Source organism: Carcharhinus amblyrhynchos, chromosome 12, assembly GCF_965287045.1.
Source record: "Carcharhinus amblyrhynchos chromosome 12, sCarAmb.v2.hapA, whole genome shotgun sequence".
NCBI lineage: Eukaryota > Metazoa > Chordata > Chondrichthyes > Carcharhiniformes > Carcharhinidae > Carcharhinus > Carcharhinus amblyrhynchos.
This window is the reverse complement of record NC_137335.1, coordinates 88199612-88221753: the sequence shown is the minus strand read 5'-3', so window position 1 is coordinate 88221753 and position 22142 is coordinate 88199612. Positions and strand designations below refer to the sequence as shown.

At 45.8% G+C, this 22142-nt stretch overlaps 1 protein-coding gene across 2 annotated transcripts in view; it reads left to right on the top strand.

The window, feature by feature from the left end:
* LOC145351207 (protein EFR3 homolog B-like) overlaps positions 1-22142 on the top strand; it is a 191020-nt gene that overhangs the window by 510 nt on the left and 168368 nt on the right. The window lies entirely within an intron of this gene.

The following is a 22142-nucleotide window of genomic DNA, read 5'->3' as shown; positions in this document are numbered from 1 at the left end:
CTCTATGTTTATTTCTTCCATGAAGTGCTTTTTAACTGCACTGAGAATCCAGCTCCCTATACCCCCCACCCCCTCAGAATAAGCTGTGTGTCTGCCAGAAAGAAGTTGCTGATGTAATGCATGCAGTGCAGAAGCATTATATCAAGGACCGAGAGACTTAATACACTCGTCCCCAGAGAGGAAGAAAGGAATGCCACTGGGTCAATGATTCCTCCTTCATTCATCCCTTGTTGGCTGTGGTGAATGAAAGATCTATGTGTGTCTGTCATTCAGCATTCTTCAGGAGCACTGCTGGCGTCACACAGGAGCTAAGGTCAACTGTCTCTGTCATTCCTTGGAGAAATTGAATTCTTTCAGATTCCCGGGATTGAGGGAGAGATGGAATAGTCTGCTGTAAGATGTACGGTAAGGCTTCAATAGAAGATCTTATGAGAGGCCAGATCAGATAGTAACAAAATAAAAATGATAAATAATCCATTATATTTTAAAACCATTATGATAATACATTAAATGCTGTTTGATGCTAGTTTCTGAATGAAATAATAATCTCATTTTCAAAAGCTCCTATCCATTAAGTTTTGCATTGCTGCATATAAAGTGTTTAAAATGTGTTAGTAAGGTAGCTGCAATGGCTCACATCTGGTGAGTGACACCATGTGTGTACAGTTGGAAACACAGGGTACTGCTCTAACTTAAACCTGCAGTAACGCAGGTTCCCATAAACCCAGAATGAAGGTGAACACTGCCCAACTGATTTGAGCCAGGATGGGCAATCGGCTATCACAGGTGAACTAGGTGCCCCGGGATAGGATTCTTGGCCCTGACCATTACCTAGCACTCCCAGAAAGTGCATGTGTATAAATATCAAGCGAGGATAGCATCAATCTCAGTTGTGATGTTCTCCACACTCAATTAACCCCTTGCCTGTGTCGGCTCCTATAATCACATGAGTGAGGTATTGGATTGGCAAATGTATGATTGCAGAAAGGCTTCAGCATTCTCAGGAATGCAAAAATGAGCAAAAGGATGGTGGAACAATGACTGTTTTTGTTACTCTTATTAAATGTGAGTGTCACTGGCAAAATCAACATTTGTTCCATCCCTAAATTTTTGAGAGATGGTGGTGAGTTACCTTGAATCACTGCAGTATACCTGGTGTAGGTACACCCACAGTGCTGCTAGCTGCTGTATGAGCCTCTCTGGGCAGGGAGAAGGCAGTCTGGTTATATAGATGTAAGTTGCTTGTGCTTCATTCCCGACTGCAGCTCTGCAATGCCTGGTTTCTGGCATTGATGGAAGCTTGAGATCAGGTTGCCCAGCTTTGAGTCACAGGTGGTATAACCTCCAGAGAAGAACAACAAAGGATGAAAATGGGATTCATAGTAACAAATTTCCACAACCAGAAGACGTGTGACATTCCTGACCACTTATTGGCAAGAAGACCTTTAGGTGATATCGTGCTGACTCCCTCTCTACCATCCCACCAAAAAGTCCTAACCAGCTACAGCATGGATTCGATAGAGAGTGAAATTCCTCTACATTGCATTCCTACATTAAGTCAATGACTACAATCAAAACTATTTCATTGGCTGTAAAGTGCTTAGAAATATTCCGAAGTTCTCAAGGGCATTGTGTAATTTTGCACCTTTTTTAATGCTTAAGCTTGACTCTGTATAGTTCAGTCAAACATCCCAATGTACAGACAGTACCATTAAGATGCGGAGTAACTGGTGTGTAAGGTAATGCATTTGGCAGTGGACCACCTACTCCTTGGGAAATAAGAGTGAATACAATCCAAAGGGGTGTAGGAGAGCAGGTTCATAGCTCCTTAACAGTAACAAGGCAGGTTAACTGAACCGTAAAAGCTGAAAGTAACACACTGGGAATTTCTCCGGGCACAGGATCAAAAAGCAGAAATTACTTATTAAACTTACATTGAATCTTGGTGAGGTCACATTTAAATTATTAGATAACAAACAGCTTTAGTCTCCATAATTACCAAAAGGTAAAGAAAAACTGGAGAGATGGGGAAAAAATGTTCCATTTTTGATACAAGAAATGCGAGATTATAACTACGAGGAAAGGGCTGAGAGGTTACAGACATTTCCTTGCGAGAAGAGATCGCTGTAAGAGATGTGTAAAATTCTGAGGGGCTTTGACTGTGTGTGTGCAGAGAATGGAGTTTAAATTGGATAGCCCATGGAAACATCCGTGGGAATCACAAATTGTGATGAAGCTGCACCAGCAACACAATAACGTCATACTGCCTGCTCAACAGAATGATTTGTGCTAACTGCAGTGTTGATTGGCTGCATGCATCAGCAAGAGGCCCAAACTGTAAATTCCTGGCACTGATTACTGTTAGTTTGCCCTGCTTAACCTGTGCTGCGTAAAGCTAACCTGTGCTGCGTAAAACTAACCTGTGCTGCGTAAAGCTAACCTGTGCTGAGTAAAGCTAACCTGTGCTGCATAAAGCTAACCTGTGCTGAGTAAAGCTAACCTGTGCTGCGTAAAACTAACCTGTGCTGAGTAAAGCTAACCTGTGCTGTGTAAAACTAACCTGTGCTTTATGAATTTAACCTGTGCTGCGTAAAGCTAACCTGTGCTGCGTAAAGCTAACCTGTGCTGCGTAAAACTAACCTGTGCTTTATGAATTTAACCTGTGCTGCGTAAAGCTAACCTGTGCTGTGTATAAAGCTAACCTGTGCTGCATAAAACTAACCTGTGCTGCGTAAAACTAACCTGTGCTGCGTAAACCTAACCTGTGCTGTGTATAAAACTAACCTGTGCTGCGTAAAGTTAACCTGTGCTGCGTAAAGCTAACCTGCGCTGCGTAAAGCTAACCTGCGCTGCATAAAGCTAACCTGCGCTGCATAAAGCTAACCTGCGCTGCGTAAAGCTAACCTGTGCTGCATAAAGTTCACCTGTGCTGCGTAAAGCTAACCTGTGCTGCACAAAGCTAACCTGTGCTGTGTATAAAGCTAACCTGCGCTGCATAAAGCTAACCTGTGTTGCGTATAAAGCTAACCTGTGCTTTATGAAGCTAACCTGTGCTGCGTAAAGCTAACCTGCTATTATAACTCCAGGATCAGCTGTAAAGGAACAGTGCTTTATTGCACAAAATGAAGTAATGCAAAACCACAAGCCTGTGGTGAACTCAGACGTCCCAAGCAGGAAAATGGAAAATGGATCCACTCAGGGGCCTGCTTTATACAGGGCTTGATATACAAGCTCCACCTGGTGAAGCACTTACCAATCCCCAGGGATCTCGTATTCAGTGGGTCCTATAGAGAGGTCAATCCTGTCCTCAGGGTTATCACACCACTCCCTCCATCCCCTCACCCCCTGGCTGCTAAGGCCATCTTCATCTTTTGGTCTGTGGCCTTCTCCCTATTTCATACTCTGCCTGGTCAGGTGGGCTTTATCACATCAGCAAGTATCTCTTTCTGAACGACCATCAAAGTATCACTGGAGGAGGTTCTTCCTCAGTGATGACTTCTTGCTGGGATTCCGCTGCTTCTGTTTCCATTGCAGAGCTGGAAATCTCAGGCTGTTGTTTGAGTTCCTTTGTAGTTACTCAGTGTACTTGCGATCCCAGATGGCATGCTCGCTGTGTTAGTTGTTTCTGTCAACAGGTCCAATGGCATAGGTGGTCTACGTGTTTCCTTAGGTCTCCCCTCAACCTCCGTTTCTCCAGTGAGAACAAACCAAGTTTCTCCAACCTCTCCTCAGAGCTAATACCCTCCATACCAGGCAACATCCTGCTAAATCTTTTCTGTACCCTCTCCAAAGCCTCCACATCCTCCTGGTAGTGTGGTGACCAGAACTGAACACTATATTCCAAGGTTCTACAAAGCTGCAACATGGCATGTCAATTTTTAAACTCAATACCCCGGCTGATGAAGGCAAGCATGCCGTATGCCTTCTTGACTACCTTCTCCACCTGCACTGCCACTTTCAGTGACCTGTGTACCTGTGCACCCAGATCCCTCTGCCTATCAATACTCTTAAGGCTTCTGCCATTTACTGTATATTTCCTATCTGTATTAGACCTTTCAAAATGCATTACCTCACATTTGTCCAGATTAAACTCTATCTACCAATATTCCACCCAAGTCTCCAACTGATCTATATCCTGCTGTATCCTCTGATGGTCCTCATCGCTATCCACAAATCCACCAACCTTTCTGTTATCCGCAAACTTACTAATCAAACCAGTTACATTTCCCTCCAAATCATTTATATCTATTACAAACACAAATACATTACTCATGGAATCCCAGAAGTTTTTGTGAGAGACAATGGAACCCCATTTACCAGGAGGGGATTTAGGACATTTATGGAAACAAGCGGAGTATGACATGTCCGCGCTATTCCTTACCATCCATCTTCAAACTAATCTGTGGAGCGAGCAGTACAAATATTGCACTTGGACCATGTCTCCTGATCAAAAACTCGATCAGCTTTTTGTTCTTCATGGCCCCTTTTTTTGAGCTTCTTGCTTTTCTTTAACTCTTCCACTTAAGTTCAGGAAGGTAAGGCTTAGCCTGGTCCTTAGGCAGCTGCCAATTAGTAGCTGGGCTGGGGCTAAACCTGTGGTTATGTGTGGCATCACTGTGGAATTATAGAGGAGATGTGTCAGTTTTGTCTCTGCAGAGCTCTGGTCTGTTTCTTCATTTGCCTTTTGAACAATTGGACTGCTCGCTTCGCTGATCAGTTTGATGATGGACAATAAGAAATAGTAAGGAGCTCGTTTCCATAAATGTCCTAAATCCCCTCCTGGTAAATGGGGTTCCACTGTCTCTCACAAAAACTTCTGGGATTCCATGAGTACTAAAAGATTGCCTTATTGTGTTCTGTGGTGTGGTGGACATCATCCAATGTACTCACATCTACTTAGAGTGTCGATTAGTATCAGAAACATTGACCCCATAAACAGTCCTACAAAATCCTCATGCACCTGAATCTAGGGTCTTCCTGGCCATTCCTAGGGGTGTAGGGAAGGTCCCGGTGGTGCCTTCTGCTTTTCTTGGCACATTCTGCACGTTTTACCATCTCCTCTCTGTGTCCCCATCTATTCTGGGCCAGCCGATGTAGCTTCTTGCTAATATCTTCATTTCTGATGCACCAACTTGGCCATTATGTAGTTGTTGAAGGATCGGCCTTTGGGATAACTACCTGGGCTCCCCATGGGATATTGCTGTCTTCTCTGCTTTACTCCGGGTATCCTGTCACACACGGCTTCAAGTCTTGTGTTGGACATTCTTGCATTCCTCCATTTAATATTACGTGGCTTAATTTTGGCATTGAGGGGTCATTCCGAGTCCAAGTCTTAATTTGTTTGATGAAATTGGTAAGCTATCCTTAAAATTTAATGCCATTACAATTTTGTCTATTTTCGGTGGTGAGGGTAAGCTTGTGGGTGATTCAGGTAGATGACTCAGGGTGTCTGCATTGTCGATTTGTGTCCCTGGTCTATGTTCCAGGGTGTAGATGCTTAATAATAGTGCCCATCCCTGTATTTAGACTGACGCTAATTGGAGGAATCATTCCGTGCTCAGAAAATAGGCCCAGCAGAGGATTATGGTCCACTGTGGTGGTAAAATGGCAACCATAAACATATCGATGGAATTTCTTCACTGTGAAGAGAATTGCTAAACCCTCCATTTTGATCTGCGTATGCTTTCTTTTCATATCAGCTAATGTCCTTGAGGCATACACAATTGTTTGCTCCATCCCACTGCACACTGTGTGACAGTACTGCACCTATTCCAGAAGGAAATGCATTGCATGTTATAAGCAATGGACTTTCCAAGTTGATATGAGTTCACACATTATCTAAAAGCAATGGGTTCTTGACCATCACAAACCCTTCTGTCGTTCTTCCCATGCCTGTTTCTGATTCTTTTTCAACAAAGTAGAAGTGCTGGTAAGGTTGCTAAATTTGAAATGAATTTTCCATAATAACTAACGAGGTCGATTTTAATTCCGTTGTATTCCTTGCTGTTGGATCTTCTGATCTGGCTCCTAGCTTTTCCTTGACTGGGTGTAGACTATCTTTGTCAACTCTGTATCCAGGGTACGTTACTTCAGTGCTTGAAACATGCACTTTTCTCTTTTTAGTCTGCCCCCAGCTTCTGAAAACCGTCATAAGACTTCCTGTAAATTTTCATGGTTTTTCTTGATAGCGACTCCTGTGATTAGAACATTGTCTCTGGGCAATCCCTGCCAATATGCCTTTAGAAAACAGCACAGCTCTATGATACCCCAAAAGGCAGGCAAGTATATCTGTATAATCCCTTGTGTGTTTTGACTGGCATATACTTTTTAATGACTTTTCCAATCTAACTTGAGATACACATGACTCTTATTCAGTGTTGTGAAAATCTGGCCTCCAGGATAATCTTGCATAGAAGTGTCTATTCATGGCATCTGATATTTGTCCAAACGAGATGCTTTGTTCACTGTCATTTTATAATCACCACAGCAGTGGATTGTGTTATCGGACTTTAACACTGGGACTACTAGTGTGGCCCACTCAGAAAATTGCATGGGTCAAATTATCCCCAACTCTTCTAACCGCTTCAGCTCAGTCTCTACTTTTGTTTGTAGAGTGCATGGAACTGGTCTTGCCTTAAAAAAATCTTGATTGGACAGCCAGGTCTATGTAAATTTTTGCCTTGACTCATTTTACTTTTCCAAAATCAATCTGGAAAACCTCTGAGTGCTTTCCTATTTCATCATATCAGTTTCCAGTGTCCATTTTGAACATTAGCTGCCAATCCAAGTGGATTTTTATAACAAATCCCTTCCCAAAAGGCTGGGTCCTGGTCCTTGTACCGCTATCGACAGGAGCTGGACTGTTTGCTGCCCATTTGTGACTTGGGTTACAGCAGCACCTTAATGCATAATGGTTCTCCTGTACAAGCTGCCAATCTTGACTTACTGTCCCTCACCTTGAGTGTAGAAATGGACAATTGTAATCTTCTAAATAGATACAGCTGCCTCCATGTCCACCTCCATTTTCAATGGGTGTCCGTTCACTGGAAGCTGTATCTGCTTTGGGGCCACCTTTGGTGTAGTGATATAATTTAATTGTGCTAGTTCCTCTTTTTAGCCTGACTTATCTGATACATTCTGTTTTGGAGTGAATTCACCGTTCGATATGGGCGATGGACACTCTGCTCATTTCCGTAAGCTTGCCTGGAGTGGCTGCATGCAGTGTTGTTGTGCAGCCACTCCCTACACTGTGGGACTCCCTCTCGTCTGCTCCCTGGGTTTCCTGACATCCTGAGTTGCTCAAGACTGGGGGTCACGAATGTGTTCAACTGGGTAGCTGGCCTTGTGATCAGGGGTTCACATGAGTCTAAGGACAGTGTTCTCTCTGGGTCTTTGCAGTTCTTGGAATCTTTCTCCACATTTTCACCAGATAAGGCCAGTTCAATGGCTTTTTTTAAATCTCAGTTTAGCACTGTTAAAAGCCTTCTTTGAGTTGCTAGGTCATTTATGCTACATACTAAATGGTCTCTCAGCATTTCAGGTAATGCTGGTCCATACTCACAATGCTCTGCCAGTTTTCTCAGCTGTGTCAGGAATTCTGTCAATGGTTCCCCTCCCAGTTTAGTAGTTATATTGAACATGTACCGTTGCAGGATAACGGAAGGTTTAGGTTAGTAATTATGTGGCACACTTTCCATTAGCTCATCAAAGACCTTGAAATCCAATCTTTCTGGATATGCCAGACTTCAGACTTTTTAGACTGAGTGTTGCAGCCTCACAAACAGTCATTAGGATGAACGTTTGCTAGTTATCTCCTTCTATTTTGTTTACCCAAAAGAACTATTTCATTCTCTCAGCATATTGTGACCATGCCTCAATATTTGAGTTATATCGCTCCAATTTCCCAAAAATGGCATTGTAAAAACTGAATGATACAAGCTTACCAAGATCTGATGGATGGATTTACAGAAATGTTCTTTTTACCTCATCGCCAGTATAATAACGGGGTGGGGGGGGGGGGGGGGGGGGGGGGCGACCTTATTATTGGGCATTGCCAGGGTGCCTCCCTTTGTCCCCAACCTCTTGGGGGGGCTCAATTGCCTCTGCTTCTACTGGTGGTACATTGGGGAGACCATGCAGACGCTACGACAATGGATGAATGAACACCGCATGACAATCACCAGGCAGGAGTGTTCTCTTCCTGTTGGGGATCACTTCAGCGGTCACGGGCATTCAGCCTCTAATCTTCGGGTAAGCGTTCTCCAAGGCGGTCTTTGCAACACACGACAGCGCAGAGTAGCTGAGCAGAGACTGATAGCCAAGTTCCGTACACATGAGGACGGTCTCAACCAGGATCTGGGGTTCATGTCGCACTATCTGTAACCCCCATGACTTGCCTGAACTTGCAACATCTCACTTACTGTCCTGTCTGGAGAGAAGTTCTATGAGGATGTGTCTAGGGCGGTGGATAGAGGAGAGCCGGTGGATGTGGTCTTTCTAGATTTTCAGAAGGCGTTTGACAAAGTACCTCACAAGAGGTTATTGCAGAGGTCGAGGGACATGGAGTTGGGGGTAAGGTGTTAGCGTGGATAGAGGATTGGTTGTCAAATAGGAGGCAGAGAGTGGGGGTCAATGGGTGCTATTCGGATTGGCGGATGGCGACTAGTGGAGTGCCCCAGGGGTCGGTGCTGGGGCCTCAGCTATTTACCATTTATATAGATGATCTGGAGGAGGGAACCGAGTGCAGGGTGTCGAAATTTGCTGATGACACCAAGATTGGGGGAACGGCAAATTGTGCGAAGGGTGTGGAGAGTCTGCAGAAGGATCTAGATAGGCTGGGCGAATGGGCCAGGAAATGGCAAATGGAATTTAATGTTGGCAAGTGTGAGGTGGTCCACTTTGGTAGGAAGAATGGTAGGAAGGACTATTACTTACGTGGCGAAAAACTGCAGCAGGCGACGGTGCAGAGGGACCTCGGGGTCCTTGTTCATGAGTCGCAAAAACCCAGTTTGCAGGTGCAGCAGGTGGTCAGGAATGCAAATGGGATGCTGGCCTTCATAGCGAGGGGGATTGAATATAAAAGTAGGGAGGTCTTGCTGCGGCTGTATAGGGCATTGGTGAGGCTGCAGCTGGAGTACTGTGTGCAGTTTTGGGCGCCGTACTTACGCAAGGATGTTTTGGCCTTGGAGGGAGTGCAGAGGAGGTTTACTAGGCTGATGCCGGAGTTGAGGGGGTTGAGCTATGAGGAGAGGCTGAATAAACTGGGCTTGTACTCGTTAGAGTTTAGAAGAATGAGGGGAGATCTCATTGAGACGTATAAGATGATGAATGGGATGGATAGGATAGAGGTGGAGAGACTCTTCCCGCTCAAAAAAGACAGTAGGACTAGGGGGCACAGCCTCAAGATAAAGGGGGGACGGTTTAGAACGGAGTTGAGGAGGAACTTCTTCACTCAAAGGGTGGTGAATCTCTGGAATTCTCTGCCCGTTGAAGTGGTGGAGGCTGCCTCGCTAAATATTTTTAAGAAGCGGGTTGATGGGTTTTTGATAAGTGAGGGGATTAAGGGTTATGGGGAGAAAGCGGGAAAGTGGAACTGAGCAGCGACAGATCAGCCATGATCTTATTGAATGGCGGGGCAGGCTCGAAGGGCTAGATGGCCTACTCCTGCTCCTATTTCTTATGTTCTTATGTTCTTTAACCTGTGTGTAATGCTATCTCCACTCACATTGTCTGCACCTTTGAGACTTGAATAGCAGATTAGCTGTAAAGACTCGCATTCTAATCAGTATTCTATAAACTGTTTGTGCTTTTATATGCCCTGTTTGTGATCAGAACTCCCACTCACCTGACAAAGGAACATCATTCCAAAAGCTAGTGGTGTTTACTACCAAATAAACCTGTTGGACTTTAACCTGGTGTTGTGAGATGTTTTACTGTGTCTACTGGTGAGACCATCACGTCTAAGTTGTGATGTTTAAAGTTAACCTGTGATGTTTAAGGTTAATCTGTGATATTTAAAACTGGCCGGTCTCGCCAATATTAGTTGGAGAAAGTGCTGGTCATCATGCATGAAGTCAATCTGACCAGGAAAACTGTCGTTAATAGCTCAACAGTGGAAGAGAGCAGCTTCCCTGGTTTTGAGACAATTCACTGGCTCTCTCTCAGTGGAGGGAGGGAGACCTTGCCTTCATCTGCAGTGAATGGCAAGTAGTCCCTCCATGTACAGGGGTGAAAGACGGTTTGAGCAGATAGCTCAAGACAGTGGAAACCCTAGAGGAGTATTTAAAGTGCAGGGGGTTACTTTAAAAAGAGAACAAAGACTGATGGGTAAAATAAAGGAAAATCCAAAGGTGTTTTCTAAATCTATTAATGACAGGATGACCGGGGAAAGAGTACGGCCCATTAGGGACCAAAGTGGCAATATGTGTGTGGAGCCAGAAGACGTGGGTAAGGTTTTAAATGAGTATTTTGAATCTGTGATCACTGTGGAGAAGGATGATGTAGATACAGAAATCACGGAGGGGCTTTGTGATTTACTTCAGCAACTTAACATTGAGAGGGAGGGGCCGACAAGTGGATAAATCTCCAGGTCCAGATGAGATGTGTCCCAGGCTGCTGTGGGAGGCAAGGGAGGAGATTGCTGCCGCTCTGAAATTTTCAAATCTTCTTTGGCCACAGGAGAGGTGCCGGAGACTGGGAGACGGCTAACATGGGAGTATTACTCAAGAAGGGAAGTAGGGAAAAATGAGGAAATTACAGGCCAGAAAGTATAACGTCAATAGCAGGGAAACTATTGGAAAGAATTCTGAGGAACAGGATTAATTTTCACTCGGGGAGGCAAGGATTAATCAAGGAAAGTCAGCATGGCTTCATCAACGGGAGATCAGGGCTGACAAATTTGTCCCAGTCAAAGTAAAAAAGGAACCTCTCCCCCACCCCCTCCCCCAGTCAGAGCCAGTGTTCACCCCAGGCAATCAGAGCTGACATTCAGTATTACCCCTCCCCACCACACCCCGAAACACACACACCCACATACACCCACACTCACACACACCCACATACACCCACACCCACATACACCCACACTCACACACACTCACCCACACACACACACCCACACCCACACACACCCACACCCACACACACCCACACACACACACACACTCACACCCACACACACTCACACACAACCCACACACCCACACACACCCACACTCACACCCACACACACACACACACACACTCACCCACACACCCACACCCACACCCACACACACACACACACACACTCACACACACACACCCACTCAGCCAAACACACACACACACATGCTCACACATACACACTCACCCACACACACTCTCTCACACACACACACACACACACTCATACACACACTCACACACACACCCACACACACTCACCCACACACACTCACACACACACACTCACCCACACATACTCACCCACACATACACACACACTCACACACACACACACTCACCCACTCACCCAAACTCATTCACACACGCACACACACTCACCCACACCCACACACACACACACACTCACCCACACACACTCACCCACACACATACACTCACCCACACATACCCACACACACACACTCACCCACACATACTCACCCACATACACACATTCACCCACACACGCTCACCCACACATACTCACCCACACACACTCGCACACACACACACTCACCCGCACCCACTCACCCAAACACACTTACACACACACTCACACACACACTTACCCTCACCCACACACACTCACACACACACACACACTTACCCACACACACTCACACACACACACACTCACCCAAACACACTCACCCTCACACACCTACCCACACACACTCACCCAAACACACACACACACTCACATACACAAACACGCGCACACACACATACTCACACGCACACACTCACCCAAACACACTCACTGACAGACACAGACCCAAACACACTCACACACACACACCCACTCAGCCAAACACACTCACACACACATGCTCACACATACACACTCACCCACACACACTCACCCAAACACACTCTCACACACACACACACACACACACACACACACACACTCACCCATCCACACACACTCACCCACACACACACACACTCATACACACACTCATACACACACTCACCCACACACACTCACCCACACACACTCACCCAAACACACTCACACACACACACTCACCCACACATACTCACCCACACATACACACACACTCTCACACACACACACACACACTTACCCACTCACCCAAATTCATTCACACGCGCGCACACACTCACCCACACCCACACACACACTCACCCACACACATACACTCACCCACACATACCCACACACACACACTCACCCACACATACTCACCCACATACACACATTCACCCACACACGCTCACCCACACATACTCACCCACACACACTCGCACACACACACACTCACCCACACCCACTCACCCAAACACACTTACACACACACTCACACACACACTTACCCTCACCCACACACACTCACACACACACACACACACACTTACCCACACACACTCACACACACACACTCACCCAAACACACTCACCCTCACACACCTACCCACACACACTCACACACACACACACTCACCTAAACACACTCACACACATTCACATACACAAACACGCGCACACACACACACACTCACACGCACCCACTCACCCAAACACACTCACACACACAGACACTCACCCACACACACTCACCCTCACACACACACACACACACACACACACCCACCCGCACACTCACCCACACCCACTCACCCAAACACACTCACACACACACTCACACACACACTTACCCTCACCCACACACACACACACACACACACACACTTACCCACACACACTCATACACACACACACACTCACCCAAACACACTCACCCTCACACACCTACCCACACACACTCACACACACACACTCACCCAAACACACTCACACACACTCATATACACACTCAAACATGCACACACACACTCACACACACACACTCACCCAAACACACTCACACACACAGACACTCACCCACACCCACTCACCCAAACACACTCACACACACATTTACCCTCACCCACACACACTCACACACACACACATTCACCCAAACACACTCACCCTCACACACCCACCCACCCACACACACACACACACTCACACACATATTCACTCCACACACACTGACCCACACTCACACACTCACACACACACTTCCCCCCCCCCCGACCCGACTTCTCGACCCACCTCAATGGATGGGAGGCTGGTTTGTGTGATGGATTGGGGTATATTCACAACCTCTTGTAGTTCCTTGCGGTCTTGGGCAGAGCAGGAGCCCAGACCAAGCTGTGATACAACCAGAAAGAATGCTTTCTATGGGGCATCTGTAAAAGTTGGTGAGAGTCACAGCGGACATGCCAAATTTCCTTAGTTGTTTGAGAAAGTAGAGTGTTGTTGGGGCTTTCTTAACTTTAGTGTTGGCACAGGGCAACCAGGACAGGTTGTTGGTGATCTGGATACCTAAAAACTTGAAGCTTTCAACCATTTCTACTTCATTCCCGTTGATGTAGTCAGGGGCATGTTCTCCTTTACGCCTCCTGAAGTCGATGACTCTCTCCTTTGTTTTGTTGATATTGAGGGAGAGATTATTGTTGCCACACCAGTTCACCAGATTCTCAATCTCATCCCTGTGCTCTGTCTCGTTTGAGATCTGACCCACTACGGTGATGTCATCAGCAAACTTGAAAATGGAATTGGAGGGGAATGTGGCCGTACAGTGATTGGTGTATAAGGAGTATAGTAGGGGGCTGAGAACACAGCCTTGTGGGGCACTGGTGTTGAGGATGATCGTGGAGGAGATGTTGTTGCCGAACCTTACTGATTGTAGTCAAATCAAATCAAGATTTTATGATTGACATGAAAGAGACTGAGAAGTTCATGTACACAAAATCTTTGAAAATAATAGAACAAGTTATTAAATGATTATACAGATTATTGTATTATTTAAATAGAGGTATTAATGAGAAAAGCAAAATCTTCATACATTTTTATATATCACAGGTTAGACTCCACTGAGAGAATTAGGTTCAGATCAGGCTTCACACTTTAGCAACAATGTCAAAATTGTGGCAAGGATGCAGAGGAAACTTTGACAATGGAAGGATCCGCCTTGAGAAGCTGGGATTGCTCCATTTGGGCAAAAGAAAATCAAGGGAATAGTCAATGGTGGCTTACAAAATTGGGGTGAGATTTGGTAAATTAACGGAGAAATTGTTTACAGTGAATTTACAGGAAGGGTCAATAACCAGAAGGAGTAATTTAACATCAACTGACCAAATAATCAAGAGAAGAGATGAGAATATTTTTGTCCATCAGATTGTGTGGTCAGAAATGCCAACCTGAAAGCAGGAGGGAAACATATTGAGTAGTAATTTTCAAAAGGGTTTTGATAAATACTTAAAAAGAAGAAATCTGCAAATGAATGGAGAAAGAGATGAGGGAGTGGGACTGATTGGGTCACTGTGTCTGCTCATTTAACATCTGGCTTAGACTGAACCTCCTCCTGTGCTGTTTTACGACATAAGGAACACTGACTCATCTCATCCAGCCATAGTTCCAAAGGCATCTACTTGGATACTTGTAGCTCGAGGGGAGCTGCTCTGCAAGTGTAGGCAAGGCGAGGAAGAAGGTTTTCATTGAATATAACTGCTGGTTCCAGGATTGAACCTGTGCTGTTGCTGTCATTCTATATCTCACCCCAGCCATTTGGCCAAGTGAACCCCACCCACCCAGTGACTGCTGTAGCTAAAATTATAGCTAACTATGCACTCCCTTAATTTCTCTATCAGAGAGAGTTACATTACAACAAAACTGTCAAATCCATTTCAGCAGATGCTTTTACAGAGTTTGAAAATAAATAGTGAAGGGTTTTTTAATGACACTGTTTATGACCATCTATTGTCACCTGTAAACCTCGAGATGGTGAGGTGCAGAAGTTTGTCCAGTTTCTCATGGAACGCAGCACCAAACCTTTTGCAGACACAACAACTTTGCTTAGCTAAAAACTGCTGATACAGTTTCTTGATATAGAAGTGCTGACAACAGGGCTTCCTGGAGAGGGTGCAGAGGCGAGCAGCTGTGAACATTCCAAACGGTCGGAATCCGAGTTATCTGTAAGGCCATTGTTGTGGTTTCACAGAGAGATAGAAAGAATTGTGCAATGCAACATGAAAGCATTTGAAGAATCCAATTTAATTAGAAAACTGGATGACGTAAAATCTTTCAAATTACAGCAAATGATGCCATTGGGTCTTCACTCCAGTTCGGATGCTGATCTGAATATCAATTCTTATCCTTCCAATGTTCAATGTCCCGATTATTTTCATTCATTGACTGGGATAATTTGAGAAAGTTGGAAATTTCAAAGACTTGGAAATAGACCCAAAAGAGTTATTGACCTTTTTAGAATTAATAATTGTTGATATGTCAATCAGAACGCTGTGCTGGCAACATTCTATATTTATAATGACATACAAATGATTCAAAATATTTAGGAAACATAGGGAGAGCTTTACTTTGTATCTAACCCCGTGCTGTACCTGTCCTGGGAGTGTTTGATGGGGGGACAGTGTAGAGGGAGCTTTCTTCTGTATCTAACCCCGTGCTGTACCTGTCCTGGGAGTGTTTGATGGGGGGACAGTGTAGAGGGAGCTTTACTCTGTATCTAACCCCGTGCTGTACCTGTCCTGGGAGTGTTTGATGGGGGGACAGTGTAGAGGGAGCTTTACTCTGTATCTAACCCCGTGCTGTACCTGTCCTGGGAGTGTTTGATGGGGGGACAGTGTAGAGGGAGCTTTACTCTGTATCTAACCCCGTGCTGTACCTGTCCTGGAAGTGTTTGATGGGGACAGTGTAGAGGGAGCTTTACTCTGTATCTAACCCCGTGCTGTACCTGTCCTGGAAGTGTTTGATGGGGACAGTGTAGAGGGAGCTTTACTCTGTATCTAACCTCGTGCTGTACCTGTCCTGGGAGTGTTTGATGGGGACAGTGTAGAGGGAGCTTTACTCTGTATCTAACCCTGTGCTGTATCTGTCCTGGGAGTGTTTGATGGGGGGACAGTGTAGAGTGAGCTTTACTCTGTATCTAACCCCGTGCTGTACCTGTCCTGGGAGTGTTTGATGGGGGGACAGTGTAGAGGGAGCTTTACTCTGTATCTAACCCCGTGCTGTACCTGTCCTGGGAGTGTTTGATGGGGGGACAGTGTAGAGGGAGCTTTACTCTGTATCTAACCCCGTGCTGTACCTGTCCTGGGAGTGTTTGATAGGGGGACAGTGTAGAGGGAGCTTTACTCTGTATCTAACCCCGTGCTGTACCTGTCCTGGGAGTGTTTGATAGGGGGACAGTGTAGAGGGAGCTTTACTCTGTATCTAACCCCGTGCTGTACCTGTCCTGGAAGTGTTTGATGGGGACAGTGTAGAACATAAGAACATAAGAACATAAGAAATAGGAGCAGGAGTAGGCCATCTAGCCCTTCGAGCCTGCCCCGCCATTCAATAAGATCATGGCTGATCTGTCGTGGCTCAGTTCCACTTTCCCGCCCTCTCCCCATAACCCTTAATCCCCTCTCTTATCAAGAACCCATCAACCCGCTTCTTAAAAATATTTAGCGAGGCAGCCTCCACCACTTCAACGGGCAGAGAATTCCAGAGATTCACCACCCTTTGAGTGAAGAAGTTCCTCCTCAACTCCGTTCTAAACCGCCTCCCCTTTATCTTGAGGCTGTGCCCCCTAGTCCTACTGTCTTTTTTGAGCGGGAAGAGTCTCTCCACCTCTATCCTATCCATCCCATTCATCATCTTATACGTCTCAATGAGATCTCCCCTCATTCTTCTAAACTCTAACGAGTACAAGCCTAGTTTATTCAGCCTCTCCTCATAGCTCAATCCCCTCAACTCCGGTATCAGCCTAGTAATCCTCCTCTGCACTCCCTCCAGGGCCAAAATATCCTTGCGCAGGTGCGGCGCCCAAAACTGCACACAGTACTCCAGCTGCGGCCTCACCAATGCCCTATACAGCTGCAGCAAGACCTCCCTACTTTTATATTCAATCCCCCTCGCTATGAAGGCCAGCATCCCATTCGCCTTCCTGACCACCTGCTGCACCTGCAAGCTGGGTTTTTGCGACTCATGCACAAGGACCCCGAGGTCCCTCTGCACCGTCGCCTGCTGCAGTTTTTCGCCACGTAAGTAATAGTCCTTCCTACCATTCTTCCTACCAAAGTGGACCACCTCACACTTGCCAACATTAAATTCCATTTGCCATTTCCTGGCCCATTCGCCCAGCCTATCTAGATCCTTCTGCAGACTCTCCACACCCTCCGCACAATTTGCCTTTCCCCCAATCTTGGTGTCATCAGCAAATTTCGACACCCTGCACTCGGTTCCCTCCTCCAGATCATCTATATAAATGGTAAATAGCTGAGGCCCCAGCACCGACACCTGGGGCACCCCACTAGTCACCAACCGCCAATCCGAATAGCACCCATTGACCCCCACTCTCTGCCTCCTATTTGACAACCAATCCTCTATCCACGCTAACACCCTACCCCCAACTCCATGTCCCCTGACCTTCTGCAATAACCTCTTGTGAGGTACCTTGTCAAACGCCTTCTGAAAATCCAGAAAGACCACATCCACCGGCTCTCCTCTATCCACTGCCCTAGACACATCCTCATAGAACTCCAGTAAATTTGTCAGACACGACTTCCCTTTAATGAAACCGTGTTGCGTCCGCCCTATCAAGCAATTCCCTTCAAGATGCCTCGCAATTTCCTCCTTAATGACGGATTCTAACATTTTACCTACCACAGATGTTAAACTAACTGGCCTATAATTCCCCGCCTTTTGCCTGGCACCCTTCTTAAACAATGGCGTAACATTAGCCGTTTTCCAATCTTCCGGCACTTCCCCGGAATCTAGCGACGTCTGGAAAATAACCACCAAGGCATCCACTATAACCTCCGCCATTTCTTTCAGAATCCTCGGATGCATTCCATCCGGTCCTGGGGACTTGTCCACAATCAGCCCCTCCAGTCTGTCGAGCACCACCTCTCTAGTAACAGTAATGTCATTAAGACCCTCCATTCCTACCACCTTTCCATCGCTAACACCCGGCAAATTATTCACGTCCTCCTCCGTGAAGACAGAAACAAAAAAGTTATTCAAGACCTTAGCCATATCCCCATCCCCTACCACTAGCTCCCCTTTCTCATCCTCTAAAGGACCAACGTTCACCCTAGCCAGCCTCTTCCTTTTTATATATTTATAAAAACTCTTGCTATCCTTTTTTATATTAAGTGCTAGCCCAGCCTCATAGCTTCTCCTACCCTCCTTTATCAACTTCTTTGTCAATCTTTGTTGACATTTAAACCTTTCCCAATCCTCTTCTCGCCCACTGCTCTTAGCTACTCTAAATTCCTCCGCTTTTAATTTAACACTTTCCTTCACCTCCTTCGTTATCCACGGCTTATTACCTCTCTTCCTACTGTCCTTTTTGACCATCGGAATAAATTTCTGCTGAGCACCAAGAAAGATCTCCCTAAAGATCCTCCACTGCTCCTCAGCAGACCTACCTTCCAACGCGCTCCCCCAGTCCACATTTGCCAATTCTTCTCTCATCCTACCATACTCCCCTCTATTCAAACAAAGGACGCGTGTCCGGGAACCCACTTTCTCCTAGGGAGCTTTACTCTGTATCTAACCCCGTGCTGTACCTGTCCTGGAAGTGTTTGATGGGGACAGTGTAGAGGGAGCTTTACTCTGTATCTAACCTCGTGCTGTACCTGTCCTGGGAGTGTTTGATGGGGACAGTGTAGAGGGAGCTTTACTCTGTATCTAACCCTGTGCTGTATCTGTCCTGGGAGTGTTTGATGGGGGGACAGTGTAGAGTGAGCTTTACTCTGTATCTAACCCCGTGCTGTACCTGTCCTGGGAGTGTTTGATGGGGGGACAGTGCAGAGGGAGCTTTACTCTGTATCTAACCCCCTGCTGTACCTGTCCTGGGAGTGTTTGATGGGGGACAGTGCAGTGGGAGCTTTACTCTGTATCTAACCCCGTGCTGTACCTGCCCTGGGAATGTGGAAGTGTGCCGTGTGTATCAGGGATTAAGAGTTTAGGCTGATACTTGCTGCTGACTTTATACTGGGAGTATTTTCATACATCATCATCTGGGTCTTTTTCAAGGAAATGCTGTGCGACGTGACTGGGCAGCATGTTGTTCAGTAGATTCTCATTGTGTTTTCGTAGATCTGCCATCTCATCCATTTCCTGCCTGGCCAATAGTCTCCACAGGAAGTCCAACCGGGCCGTCACCTCAATCTGTCATCCACAAAAGAGAAACAGCTTCATTAGAAAGAAATTCGATGTTAGTAAATCTCCAGATTGAAAATGCCTGAAGTGTTGGTAATGGGGAACTTCAAATATCCTGAATTTGGAAATCAGTTCCCTCACAAGGGAACTTTCTAGATCGATCTGTTCCCAGCCAAGACGGAAATCAGGCTGGATCTTGTTCTGGGGATTGAATTGGATCATTTTCCAGTAGGTTAGCAATCAGAAAATATCAACAGGAATAGAAGAAGTTAGAAATAAGAACAGGAATCGGTCACTCAGACACTTGAGTCTGTTCAACACTTAATGTGACTGTGACTAATACACAATCTCAGCTCCCTTTTCTCACCACTTCCCCAAACATTTTGATTCCCTGACGGACTAAAAATCTCTCTCAGCCTTACATATATTGTAGACCCTCACCTGACCCTCAGCCCCTACAGATACAGAGAATGCTGGGAGCAGTCAGGAGGTTTTCAGCCTTACCTGTCGACCTTGGTAAAAGACCGTCACCACAAACATGAACATCAGCATAAAGGTGATTCCTCGCTGCCAATCATAGTAGGCACTGAAAGCAGAGAGAAAGACAATAGTAAATTAGACACTTAATCCCAGTCATAAGCACAAGATTATGAGGGGCATGGACAGGATGGATAGGGAGCAGCTGCTCCCCTTAGTTGAAGGGTCAGTTACGAGGGACACAAGTTAAAAATGAGCAGAGGGAGGTTTAGGGGGAATTTGAGAAAAACTTTTTTTCTCAGAGGGTGATGACGGTCGAGAGTGCGCTGCCTGGGAGGGTGGTGGAGGCAGGATTCCTCACACCCTGCCTCACATTCTGCCATCACACAGGCAGAACATTCCAGACCCTGGATCACTCACTGGGTGAAAATGGTTTCTCTCACATCCTGTTTGTTTCTTCAGCAAATCACCTTAAATCTGTGCCCTCTTGTTCTTGTACGAGCAGGAACAGTTTCTCCCAATTTACTCTGTCCAGGCCCTCATGAATTTGAGCATCGCTATCAAATCTCCGCTCAGCCTTCCTCTCTCGATGGAGAACAGTCCCAACCTCTCCAATCTTTCCTCGTAACTGAGGTTTCTCATTCCTGGATTCATTCTTGTAAACCTTTTCTGTGCTCTCTCCAACACATTCACATCCTTCCTACAGCGCAGCACCCAGAACTGTATATAATATTCCACCTGAGGTCTAACTAGTGTCTTGTGTAAGTTCAGAATAACCTCCTTGCTCTTGCACTCTGTGCCCTTATTAATAAAGCCAGAATACTATGTACTTTATTAATTGCTCTCTCTACTGTCCTGCAACCTGCAATGATCTCTGCACCCAGGTATTTCTGCTCCTGCACCCTTAAGACTTTTAACCCTGATTTTATATTGTTTCTTCCTGTTCTTCCAACCAAAATGCATCACTTCACATTTCTCTGCATTGAACTTCATCTGCCACTCCACCAACTTGTCTGTGTGTGGCACAATGCTTAGCACTGCTGCCTCACAGCACCAGGGTCCAGGGTTTGATTCCCAGCTCAGGTCACTGTCGGTACCGAGTCTGCACATTCTCTTGTGTCTGCTTGGGTTTCCTCCGGGTGCTCTGGTTTCCACCCACAGTCCAAAGATGTGCTGGTTAGGTGAACAGGCCATGCTAAATTCTCCCTCAGTGTATTCGAACAGGTGCCGGAATGTGGCAACTGGGGGATTTTCACAATAACTTCTTTACAGTGTAAATGTAAGTCTACTTGTGACTAATAAAAAAATCTTATGTCTTTTTGAAGTTCTACACCGTCTGCTTCACAGTTTATAATATCTCCAAGGTTGTGACAAGCTGCAAACTTTGAAATTGTCCCTTGCACACCGAAATCTAGATGATGAATATATATCAGGGAAGGCAAGGGTCCCAAAACTGACCCCTGGGGAACTCCACGACAAACCTTCCTCCAGCCTGAAAAATATCCGTTGTCCATTACTCACTTTCCTATAATTTCCGATTATTCAACTGATTTGAAGTCCAAGGGTGCAGTTTTACCACCTGCTCATGCCACATTTCCACTGCAGTGAAGACAGAGAGGATCTCATTCACTGGGATGGGAAAATGCTGCTGGTTTGAATGGTCAGAAGATTCTGGTCCACAGTGCCACTGTCATTTTTATTCCATAAGCTATCATTTTTCCCACAAATCTGTTGTGTGGCGCTGTCACGAACACCTTTTGAACATCCATGTACGTCACAACTACAGCATTACCCTCAACAACCCTCTCTGTTACCTCCTCAAATAACTCTAGCAAGATGACGAAGCATGGTTTTCCCTTTAGAAATCCATGCGGGTTCTTTGTAATTAAAACGTTTGTTTCAATGTGACTACTAATTCTACCCCAAAAAATTGTTGCTAGAAAGTTTCACCCACATTGATGTTAAACTGACAAGTCAGTAATTGCTGGAACATAAGAACATAAGAAATAGGAGCAGGAGTAGGCCATCTAGCCCTTCGAGCCTGCCCCGCCATTCAATAAGATCATGGCTGATCTGAAGTGGATCAGTTCCACTTTCCCGCTTTCTCCCCATAACCCTTAATTCCCTTGTCTATCAGAAACCTATCTACCCGTGACTTAAATATACTTAGTGAGGTAGCCTCCACCACTTCAACGGGCAGACAATTCCAGAGATT